A 12,968-nucleotide genomic window follows, 5' to 3' on the forward strand; every position below is an offset into this window, starting at 1 on the left:
TCTCCATGGAATCCCACTTCCAGCCTTAAAGCATATCACAGTCTGGCAGGCAACTCAAAACTCTCTCCTCATCATCTTCAGATTATTTATTGCTGCCATGTGGCACTCTGGCTGGCCCTATTCTTTGTAGTAGTGTAAGCCAGTGAAGACCTTGTGGATGATACAAGCCCTGTGTTTGGAACATTCTCCAGAATAATACTGAGACCTGCTAGAATCAGGCAAAGATTTCGGAGTGAAAATCAGTGTTGTCCTAAAGTGAGCTCCCCATGAATTGGTGCCCTTTCGCACTGCTGTTCACCATGTACAGATGCCACTTACCTGGGTAGTCATCTGTCAAGCTACGATCTTTCAGTCACTGATGAAAATGCATGTGTGCCAATTGTCTCGTAAGAGTGCACTACCTCATGAGCCTTTGTAATGACCCATTTCTCAGAGCCGATCCCTTTGATAAATAACACATAACTGCATCTGAGGGTCAAGGACAGAATCAGATCATCTCAATAGATCTCAGTTTCATCTCTTTTGTTGTTATTGTGTGCTACAAATAAATCCTTTGTGTTAAGATTCCTCTAGGGCCAGGCATGGGGATGTATACTTTTAATCCCAGAACTTGGAGGCAGAGGCAGGTGGATCTCTGTGAGTTTGAGGCCAGCCTGGTCTCTGGAGTTCTAGGTCAGCCAAAACTACAAAGAAACGCTGTCTCAACTCAAGAAACAAACAAAAAATTCCTATAGGAGTAATGACAAATGCTATCACATATTTATATCAATCTACATATATATTATTATATTCTTACTGTGTGCTATGCTTCAACATCTGAGTTTCATCATCACATCAAAGTAAAATGAAATAATCAGTTTAGTCATCATATCTAAGTACTATTTTCACCATTTACAAAATGAAGAAAGTGAATTTCAGAAATCTCGAGTAGCTTACACAACACAGAAATGACTAATATTAACTAAAACGTGGGACTGGGAGGTAGTTCTCTGCTCGAGTGCTTATTTGGCATGCACAGAGCTCTGGGTTTGATTCCCAGCACTACACAGAACCAGATGTGGTTGGCTCTGTGTGCCTGTGATCTCAGCACTTGAAAGGTAGAGGTGGAAGGATCAGGTGTTTAAGATCACCCTCAGCTGCATGCCCAGTGAGAGAGGCCAGCCTGGGCTACATGAGACCTTGTCTCACCAAAAGCAAAACTAAACTTGTAATGGAAGTTTTGGGTTTTTTTGTAAACTCAGTTGTGTTATGTAAATATGGTTTCATTCTAATCCCAAGTTTGAGCTTTAGCTTGTCTGCACCTGTTGATTGTCTTGTGAGGGGCGTGGCTCTTACCAGCTAGTAAAGGCCTTCCTCACGAGGCACTGCGAGGGGCGTGGTCTAGGGCTCTGAGGGTATAAATAGGAGCACAGAGAGAGTGCAGTGTTGGCATATGTTGTGTGGTGTGTAGCATTTTGAAGAGTCCAGAAATAGACAATGTCCAGGTTTAGAGCAGACAGATGGAGAGAAATGCTTTGGGGATAAGCGACCTGGAGGGGATTGCTGGCTGCATCTGCTGTTGGCAGAGATGGGTATAAGCCCAAAAGAACCCAATTGACACCAAACAGCCAAGAGAACAAAAGGGGACTCTCTCCCCACTAACCTCTCTCCTATGTGGGGTTGGAAGGTTGGAAGGGAGGTGGAGGCCTAAACACCCCAAATAAAGTAGAGTGTTTTTTTTAAAGAGTCCTGCATAAACTAAGCTAAAATGGGGGAGCGCTCTAATCTGTGGTTGGATGGGGAATAGTGGCACTCCATTGCTTCTCACTATTCTCCATGTAGCATGCTACCTTGTACATGTATGGCGTCAAAGCCCGTAAGATGTAGGCCATGTCTTCCTACGCTCTCTGTTCCGTGTCTTGTACCCACTCATAGCAAACAGAATGTAGCAGGTGATGCTCACTATATCTTCAAAGCGAGGCCAGAAACTTAGTAACTGCCGCTTTGATCCACTGGAACTCTCTCTGGAAGTCTCAGTACGCTGGGCCCTGCCCAAGTTGCTCTGAGTATTATTGGGAGGCATTGTTTGGTGTAATTTTTTCCTTTTCTGAGACAAGGTCATATGTAGCCCAGGTTGGCTTTAAACTCACATTGTAGCCAAGGATAGCTTTAAACTCCTGCTCCTTCTGTCTCCACCTTCTGAATGTTGGGATTACTATTCTATGCTTCCATGTCCCGTTTATATGGCATTGTTTTGTGCATGCTCTTCAAGTGCTCCACCAACTGAGCCGCATTCCTCGCACTTTGATACACATTTGTGTGCAGCTGTGGTACATGCCCTTAAGTAACAACAATAACAACAACAAAACCATCCACACTTGATGTTGGCACTAGGAGCCTTAAGGAAATTATAAATGAAAACATGACATTTGATCTTCCTGTCTGTTAAACACACAGAAGAGAGAAAAACAGAGACAGGGAGACACATAGAGAATGGGAGGCAGACAGACAGAAACAGACAGACACTGGAAACAAAAACAGTTTTATCTTCAAGCCTTTACTTTCAAATCCAAGAATATTTTCTATCTCCTCTAAACTTTATAAGCGTTCCGTTTTCTTTCAACTTCCTCTTGAAGTTAAGAAGTCATGGTTAGAAGAAGCCACCAGCTGGCACTGTCTGCACTTTGTGTATACATCTCTGCAGCCAAGTCTCAAAGCGCCATAAATCAGCATCGTATCTGTTCCCTAGGTTACCACAGACAGCAGCACTGCCAAACTGTGCCACAAACAACAAAGATGCCTTTTTCACCCTCCTCCGACAGACCTTTCCTCACCACTGCAATGGCCTCTTGTGTCGGTCTGTCGTGCTTTCATTTATAATTACCTTAAGACTCACAATGCCAGCATCAAGTGTGTGTGGTTGTATTGGTCATTTGAAGCTGCCAAATGTCCTCAGAGTGACTATAGTGTCAAAAATGCAAAAGCTTCCGCGGGGAAGATCCAGGTGTTAGTGAGAAGAGCTTCCCGGCTGACAGTTTCCTCCTGAAGGCTTCCAGTCCTAAGGAAGGGCCTGTCTGACTGCCACTTGTGACAGTTGGAATCATTCACAGAATGGTTAAAGGGATGATTCTAACAAAGGGGCCTTACCCTGATTTGTAGTAAATCCCAATAAACAAAGCCACACACTTTTTCTTAGATGAATCTTCAATACCTGAGCCTGCTGTGGGATCACAACCTCAAAGTTCCCGAAGCCTTCCTGTTCAACAGAAAACTCTGGCAAAGCATTTGTAGACTCTAACAAAGGACTTTACACCAATATGAGTGAAGTAATTGCTCTGATGCTCCAGCAGCTACAGATAACCTATACAACCATGGTGACAGACATGCTCTAGTCACCACCACGACCACTGTGGACAGCCCGGACAGCACGTCCTATGGCCTTGGAAAGCCGCACCCCAAACAAGACAGGCTTTGCTAAACTCTGAATGAAGTGCACCGGTTGCCTCCAAGCCACAAGGGGGAGCACATCCCCTGGTGAGCCAGAAGGCTTGTGATTGGTGGGTATCTCAGTCCTTCACTGCATGAAGGGCTGTGCCAGCACATTTTACTTCCTCCTTTCTGGCCTTGTAAGAAGGTTGCTCTCATTTTCCCAGCAAGCTAAGTGATATTCTGATGCGCTGGTCTCTGGTTTTCCAACCTTTGACAAGTTTCTCTGGACTGATCTCCGGACATTTTTGGTCTTCCTTACTCCTGGAAAAAGATGACCTGTTCCATGAAGAAGATAAAGCAGAAATGTTAGTGGAGTGGTTAATGTTGGTAAAGCCATAGCTTCATTCATATGACCTTGAAATAGGAACAGTGTAAATCATTCCGTTTTTTTTGTATATGAGCTAAGAAGGGGCTGCATTGTTGTGACAGCGAGTCTCAGTACAAATCACACGATGTAATGGGTTTTAGAGCTCCGTTCTCACTTCATATCCGGCATCTGCTCTTGGTGTTTCACACTGGACTTTCCTCCACCTTGAAACCTATTGCTTTTCACCGTCACTTTTATCGTCCTTCCATGTCATCATTTTCCAAATGAAGCTTCAAATCATAGTCTGAACAAGTCATAAGCAAACTGAGCCACTCTTCACTTACAAGCACTTGCTGGCACTGTGCAAACTTGCTCTATGTAACTCCATCACTCTTATAACTTCAGAAAGGCACCTTGCCTTATATATTAAATTATGTTTCATTTTTAAATAGATAACTTAAGTTTCTTTCTTCCCTTGTTCTTCTTTTGCCCAAGATAAGTTCACTGCATCTTGCATGTTCCAAGTTTAAACTGACACCTAGTTAGAAAACTGACAAACAAGAAACTTCTCAAGGGAGAGGCTCTTCCTACCATGTTTGAGGCCATCGAAGCAGACCCCTTTCATGAAAAATCGCTTCTGACTGGGGTAAGAAAGAGTGAGACAGTCAGCCTGTCCTGTGATCTGTCATAATGTCTCCTCAGTTCTTGCTTTACAATTTGGTCTGGATCGAATTCTTGACTATGATTTGGTTCAGATCATTCACTCTTGTGTCTTCTGCCTGCAGACTTAGAAACCCAACACTATGCCAGGCAGTGGTGGCGCACGCCTTTAATCCCAGCATTTGGGAGGCAGAGGCAGGTTGATGTCTGTGAGTTCAAAGCCAGCCTGGTCTACAGCATGAATACAGGACAGCTAAGACTACACAGAGAAACCCTCTTGAGGGGAAAAAAGAAAAATAAAAGAAGAAGAAGAGGTGGGGGGAGAGAGAGAGAAAAGAAAGAAAGCCAATACTATTAATAATGACAAAATACAGACATTCTGCCTGAGCTTTAGTGAAGAATAATTATGTTCTCCTGTTTTCTTCATCCCTTGATGAAGGCGCCCAGTCAGTGTACATGTGGACAGGGAGCAGTACACATGTCTATTGATAAGGGGTGACCTTCCAGCAAACCCCAAAGTACAGATGCTTCCATCCCATGAGCAAAAGTGCGACATAGCAATAGCCAGAGATCAAGGCGTGAAGTCCAGACTCTCTGTTGGTAGCTTGAAGGCCGTCTCGGCATTTACCTCCTAATTAGCATCCATTCCTGTTATGAGACTAGTTCCTGCTTGTTATGAAACTCAACTATAGAGGAGTCAGGCCTCTCGCCCTCTCCTGGCCTTAACTTCTTCCACACAAAGTGACTTACGTCCATAACGATTTGGGAGGAGGGATCCTTCCATCTTCATGTATTTCTCATACAAGTACAGAATGTATCGGAGCAACAGATTTCTGTGCCAGTGAAGTTATGCTTTGCACATTGTTGCAGAAAATACCTCACAGTGTTATATGGATGTCTCGTTAGTCACTTGTTTGTGTCTTTAAACAATTGGAAGTAAAATGGTTGTGATTCACTTTTTTATTTTTCACAAATAAATTATTGTCACAATCAAAATTAAAATATTACAGATGGTGTTAAAGACCCTTTAAACTTATTTTGAGTTTCAGTTCTCACCTTCAAAATCTCTTGGGGTATGGGTGGGCAGTGAGATAGCTCAGTATGTGGCGGTGCTTGCCTGACAGGCTGAGCTTGACTCTGCATGGTAAGAAGTGAGAACCAACCCCCTCAACCTGCTTCTGGCCTCCACACACATGCCATAGTAGTGTAATGTGAGCACACACATACACATGAGTATACAATCAATCAATAAACAAATGTGAAAAAGTCTAAATAGCTTTGGGTCACCACTGCAAACTGCTTTGTAAATAAATACCCCAACTCGTACTCTGTATTTACTCATCACTATGTACAAAATCATAACAAGCAATTGTATTATTTTGCTTGATTGGTTTAAATAGAATCTCACTGAATATAATATTTTACCATGTTTTTTTTTAGCGCAAAAAGGCATTGCATAAGCCTGTGTGTTTAGTTAACACTTATAAACTTATATCAATTTTTAAAAGATTTATTTACTTACCATGTGTTCAGTGTTCTGCCTGTGTGTAGTGCCTGTATGCCAGAAGAAGGCACCAGATCTGATCATAGACGGTTGTGAGCCATCATGTGGTTGCTGGGAATTGAACTCAGGACCTTAGGATAGCAGCCAGTTCTCTTAACCTCTGAGCCATCTCTCCAGCCCATGTCCATTCTCTAACTGCCATTTTAGTACATTTCCTTTCTTTCCTTCCTCATTTCTTTCTTTATTAATATTTACATTGCCTATTTTTCATAATTATAAATAATGCTTTATACAAATCCCTGTACAACATAGTTCTTTGTAATAATAATTATATAAAACACCAGTTATGCTAATATGTATGTTCCTATAAAAGCTTGTGAATTTTAACTTGTAAACCAGGCTGTGTAACCACTGATAAAGTCACAGTAAAAAGGATATAACTTTGTCACTATATTGGACAAAGCAAAATTCTTTGTTTTGCATGGCAACAATGTAAGTTAGTGACAAGTAGAGTTTCTGAGCTGCAGATGCATAGAACTTGGGGTTTGGGGTTTTGTTTTGTGTTTTTTTTTTGGTTTTTGGTTTGTTTGGTTTCCTTTGTCAAGTAGCCTTTGACTGGCCTGGAAATCATTTTTTAGACCAGGCTGCCCTCAGACTCAGAGATCTGCTTTCCTCTGCCTGTCTATATGTGTGTGTGTGTGTGTGTGTGTGTGTGTGTGTGTGTGTGTGTGTGTGTGTGTGTTTGTTTGTTTGTTTGTTTTTTGGTTTTTCGAGACAGGGTTTCTCTGTGTAGCCTTGGCCATCCTGGACTCACTTTGTAGACCAGGCTGGCCTCGAACTCACAGCGATCCGCCTGCCTCTGCCTCCCGAGTGCTGGGATTAAAGGCGTGCGCCACCATCGCCCGGCTCGTTTCAATAAATACTGCTGAAAATGGCCTTCAGTCTGTACGGACTGCTGGGCTGCCTGTGTTATACCCTAGTTCATATTGTCTTCACTAAGTTTTTTTTAAAGTACCATATCTTCTACTCACAGCATAAATAGTTATGTAGAGAAGCAGCACTTTTAGTGTGTTGATAAAAACACCCATGTTGCGCTAAGCTTTACAAAGTCTATATAGACAGGAAAGATGTACTGTTAGTCTTTCTTTGCCACAAGTGATGGAGGTATACAATGTGTGTATATCTTACAATGCATGCCTTAAGGCAGAAATTGCTTCACTGTAGTAGGTTTGCATCTTAGCTCGGGTTTCTATTGCTGCGATGAAACACCATGGCCAAAGGCAGCTTGGGGAGGAAAGGGTTTATTTCACTCACAGTTCCATATAGGAGGAGGAAGTTATTACAGAAACAGAGCAGAAACCTGGAGGCAGGAGATGATGGAGAGGCTGTGGAGGAGAGTTGCTTGCTGGCTCGCCCCCATGCCTAGGCCAGCCTGCCCCACCCACAGTGGGCAAGGCTCCTCCTAAAGAATCACTAATTTAGAAAATGCCCTACAGCAGGCTCTTATGGAGATGTTTTTTCTCAGTTCAGGCTCTGGTGACTCTAGCTTGAGTCAGGTTGACATAAAACCAGCCAACACAGCATGGAAAAGGAGTCTTTACTCTCTGCTGTTGGTGGCAACTGTATATTTGGTGAAGGAAAGATTACATTGAATCTTTGTAAGCCCTGGTGACATTTAAGGTATGTCTCAATTTTGTGGAAGATTTAAAATGGCTACAAGTTATTTGATGCCACTCTCACTAAATCTGGACTAGCCTGTGACTGCTTGGACATATGTGCAGTGGTAGAAATGTCGTTAGCTTTAGGTCTAGCCTGTTAGAGGGCTGGCAGCTTAAACCTTGTTCTCTAGAAACACTGAGTCTCCAAGACTCCAAGCCTGATAATCTTGCTGGAAAATGGCAGAGGAGACATGGTGAGCCCACTCCTTTGGCTGTCATAGCCAAGGCTCCAGGCACGTACAGGAAGCTCTCCTGAGTGTTCCACATCAATCTTGAAGCTCAGTGAACAGCACTAGCAACCTTGCTTGAATCCTGACCCAGAAAACAGTGAAATGCACCAAACTTGTTTATGCTTTAAATCAGCAAGTTCTGGGATAATTTCCCATGCAGTGATAGGTAACTGGAACAAAAACCAACTTAAGGTGGTTTAAAAAGAGAAACATTTGAAGTTTTAGTATATTGATTCTCCAGATGAGAGAATTTACCTTATATATTCCTTGCGATGTGCATCCTTCATTTAATTGGCAACACGCACCGTTCTTTCACATGTACTTTTTGCTATGTCAGCATACTATTTTTAGAGTGAAAAATAAATCCTCATGTAAATCATCCCAAAATAAATGGCAGTGCTCTGTACTTGAAATAACTTAGCGGCTTTCTCTTTCCTCTCTCCCAGCCCCCTCTCTATAATAACCTCGATGTTACAGGGAACAGAGAAGGAAGACGGCTGAGGTGTGCTATAGCAGCCGAGCTCCAGGTCTAGAAAAAGTCTCTTCCTCAAAGGAGTAAGGTAGAAGATGGTAGAGAGAAACCCCCAAGGTCTTCCTCTGTCATGCACACTGGCATTCACGCTGTCACACAAGTCTATGTGCGCAACATAAACACAGACACACACGCATGCACACACGCACGCACACACGCATGCACGCACGCGTGCACTTCAGAGCTAAGCTTTCATTTCAAGGTAATTATCATGTTTGGGGGCTGAAACAAGAAAAGACATGACCAGGAGAATGGGACAAAGGAAATTCCTTACTGCCTCACAGTTTAGTGACCGGAAACATCAAGTGTTTTTGTAATGCAGCAATGGTATTTTGCATACTATTAAGATGCCTCTCTATATGACATTAGCTTTCCCTCCCTCTCTCCTGTCTCCTCTCCCTCTCTCCTTTCTTGCCCTGTATGTTAAGAAAATATACTTTTACACTTAATTGATACATATTAACTTTACATTTATATGGAGTGTGACTCTTCAACTCAGAAAGACTGGGAAATGACGTTTTATCCACTGCCTCAAACACTGATTAGTTCTTTGTGTTGGAAGCATTCAAACTCCTCTCTACTAGCAATTGTGAGCTACTCCCCTAATTATCACCAACCATAGCTATACCCACTGGACTGAGCAGGTAGGAGTCGTTCCTCCCACCCAGCTGCACTTTAACTTCCCTCCTTCTGTGGCCCCCATCCGTTCCGGGGCTCTGCACACCACTGTTGTGTCTTCGCTTCCACTCACAAATGAGACTGTGTCACATTTGCTTTGCTCTGCCTAGTTCAGCCCACTTCACATCCACACTCCCCACTTCTATGTTTGGAACACTCACTTTCATTTGTAGGTCTATTCTGTTAAAATGATAGCTATTATTAATATGCCTCTCTGGACCCATAAAACTACTTTTTGCTCCCTATTTCAATTAAGATATTTCATTTTTACTTATTGGTTAAACAGCAGTGTGTGGAGCGCTCACAGCTTCACCCGTATGAGAAGCCAAGATGGCAACAGGGAGCAAGACAGCCTAGCACCACATCCTTAGAGCAGTGTCCGTCGCCCTCGTTAGACAAACCTGAAACAAATGAGAGTAACTCATGAGACGATGGGACAGCACAAGGGGCACTCGCCTGCTGCATCTGTTGCCAAGGTGCTGAGACCTTTCCCTGTGGAAGGGAAATCTGAACCCAAAGCTAAAGGGTCAGCATTGGTCTCTCCTCGTCACTGTAATCAATTACCAGGAACATGGTGCCACAAATGGACATAAACTCATTTCTGACGAGTCTGGGACTCGGGTCTAAAATGAGTGAGGAGGACTGCATTTCTCTGGCGGCCGTGAGGAGAATCTGCTTTCCTGTTTTTCCCACTTTCTAGGAGTCACTCCCACTCTGTGTTCTGCTTCTGTGGTCATATCTCCTTCTCTGTCGCTGACCTTCTTCCCTTTTCCGTGCAGGGACCTGATGATTATCAACCCACATGCATAATTCAACATAACCTCTCACCCAGCACTCAGGAGGTAGAGGTTGCCAGATCTCTGTGAGTTCGAGGCCAGCATGTTCTACCTAGCAAGTTAACTATCCAGCCAAGCCTACACAGTGAGACCCTAACTCCGAGCATTGACAGGTTTTAGAGACTGAACGAAGACATCTTTGGGGATAGCATTAGATGTTGCAGAATTCAGTGGAGAAGAAATGTCTTTGGCAAAAACTGAGGTAAAGGAGCTCTGCCTTGGAGCAGTGACCTTAGCAGGCTAGAGACAGAAAAGCAATACTGAGTCAAAACAGACAGATAGGCAGACAGACACGCAGCCCTTCCTTAGAGTTACACCTGTCATTATTTTATGAGCCTCTGGACAAATCTCTGCTTATAGGGAAAAGGCCCCTAAATAAAGTTCTAAGATTGTGTCCAGCCCTGAGGTGCCGTGGTTTTCAAAATGTCCCAATTAAAAATCTGTGATAAATTAAGCCTTTATGAGGGAGCTAATCACAATTATCCTACTACACAGAGCTGACGTGAAGAGCTGACTTGATGAGTGCAAAGCACGTACAGCAGGGCCAGGTGGGTAGACACGGGTTACTACCTACCATGGAAATCTTCTGTTGTTAAGAAAAGAGAAGGCATTACATTAGAGTGGTGGGTTTTTTTTTTTTTTTTTTTTTTTTTAATGAAAAATGAGTGAGATGGTATTGGGTGGGGTATGTGACAATACAGATTAAAAATGAAATGGGATGCTAGAGAGAGCAAAGGGGGACATCAAGGCTGTCTGGTGTCACTCCCAGTGAACCCAGTTCAAGAGGACAGACAGACTGAGTGCATATGAAGCACATGGACCAAAATTTGAAAATCTCTGGGACTTCTGAGCTGTCTTAGGCTACCCTTGATGGAGCTGAGTAATGCAGTGAACAGGACTCTGGAGCCACATTGTATTGTGAAAAGACAGGGAATCATTTATGCAAGCTAAATGCTTAGTGTTGTCACACTGATATGACAAAGAATGACACTCAAGCACGGACATGAGGTCATTTTTGTCAAGATAAATATTCCAATGTGTTCAAGTCAGGTTGAAGGCTGGTAAGGCTTAGTCTTGTTCTAAAGTTAGACTTTAATGGTGACTTTTCTTTGTCTTATTAGAGACACTATACAAACTAGTAGGTAGCATTTAATTAAAACTCATTTGACGTTGCATTGGGTTTCCTCAGTGAAGACACCAAGACAGAGTGCACATAACCTCCTTGGGAAGTGATCCTAGGAAACCTGAACACACTAAATAGAATCAGAGAAATGAAGGAGAAAAAGGAGAGGTGGAGAGACGCCTTGGTAGCTAAGAGCACGGGCTGCTCTTCAGAGAATCCAGCTCAGTTCCCGGCATCCATAGGGTGGCTCACTGCTGCCTTTAACTCCAGTTCCAAAGGATCCATCGCTTTTTTCTGGCCTCAACATATGTACACATGTGTTTGTGTGCACACACATAATGCATGTGCACACCACACATGGGACGGGGTGAGGTTGAGATTTAAAAATAAGAAAATAATAATGTTTTTTAAAAAAGAAATAGGCAGAAGAAAACAGCCAGCACTAGATGAGCAGGAAATACAGTACATGGCTGCTATGGGAAACTGAGGCCAGTTCCACAGGCTAGCCCTGGGAAGCATAAGAATCTCTGTACAGTACCAGCACTACGGGACCCACATGTCCTTGGCTGAGGTATGCTGAGGGGGAAGAAGGCTAACATCTGTGAAACAGGCCTGTAGAAAGCGCTCATGCTACGCCTAAAGCAGCAGCCGTGTGTGAGTAGAAGGCGGAGAATACTAAGAGGCTTTGGGACTCTGCTGCATAGGTCTCACAGTTGACGTCATTGGGCATCCACTGTATACGTTGAAATACACGGGTATTGGCGTCAAAGTCATGATTCATTGATATCGCTTCTATATCATCACGATTTCCTGATGAACTTGTAGTCTGTGCATCTGTTTAAAAACCTTTCCATTGTGATTCTACTCCTGGTTAGTGACTGACCACCCCACTCCCCGTCCCTCCCTCCCTCCCTGTCTCTCTCTTTTTTTATATATATAACAAAAGAAAAGTACTGAAAAGAATGTTTTACAAGTTTACTACTATTACTTTACCTAGATGAGCTGATGACCTATTTCTCTTTAGAGGGCATTCACTGAAGATTTGTGGAGTGGGGTGAAGGTACAGGGATGAGTGGGTTGGCTCAGTGGTGGGTTGTGCCCCATGTGGAGTCATGTAACTGAAAGTGGGATGTTAGGAGGCCCTAAAAAAATCATTCTGAATGTGTATACTGGTTAGCTTTTATTGCTCATCTGGCATAATTTAGAGTCACTTTGGAAGAGAGAATCTCAATCAGATTGGCCCGTAGCCAATGTGTGTGTATATAGGTTCAGGGAGCCATGGGACCAGGGAGTCTGGCCCACTGCAAGAGTAGGGTCAAGGCATGTCCAAACCTGGAAAATCTCGTCTGAAAATTGGCAGGATTAAGAAGGCTCCCATCCCCCACTCCTACTCCCACCCCCATGCCCCAGGCCTGTGTGTCCCAGTGTTCATAGTCCTGTGCCTCCACCTTTGCCCACCAGGCAAGGTCATGTAGCCAAGCAGCCAGGTTAAATGTACTCTCCTCTTATAAGTTAATGTCCAGCAGCACAAGGAATTCCTCCTGATGCAAATGAGGCATCCCCAGCACACTGGCTCCAGCCAATGGTGTACACTCTTTTGTACATCCTACCCACTCACCAAAGGGTTAAGTAGCCTTTGTTCTCTCCATTAAACAAGCTGTCTCACTGAAGCCCTGTCTCACAAGAGTCAGTTCTCATGGTGTTTATTCACCACCTGATGTCTCCACTTTCAGCCATTTCTGCTTCTCTTCCCCAACCCAGGATCCACCAGTTGTGATCTAGGGCCAAACACGCCATTAAGGGCAAGGAAGCAGAGCCTGAACGACATGTGTATGACACTGTCTTGGTTAGTGACTGACATAGGACAGCCTAGTCCACTGTAAGTAGCACCATCCCGAGGAAAGGTCCAAGG

This window comes from Acomys russatus, chromosome 32 (assembly GCF_903995435.1).
Source record: "Acomys russatus chromosome 32, mAcoRus1.1, whole genome shotgun sequence".
In the NCBI taxonomy this organism is placed as follows: Eukaryota; Metazoa; Chordata; class Mammalia; order Rodentia; family Muridae; genus Acomys; species Acomys russatus.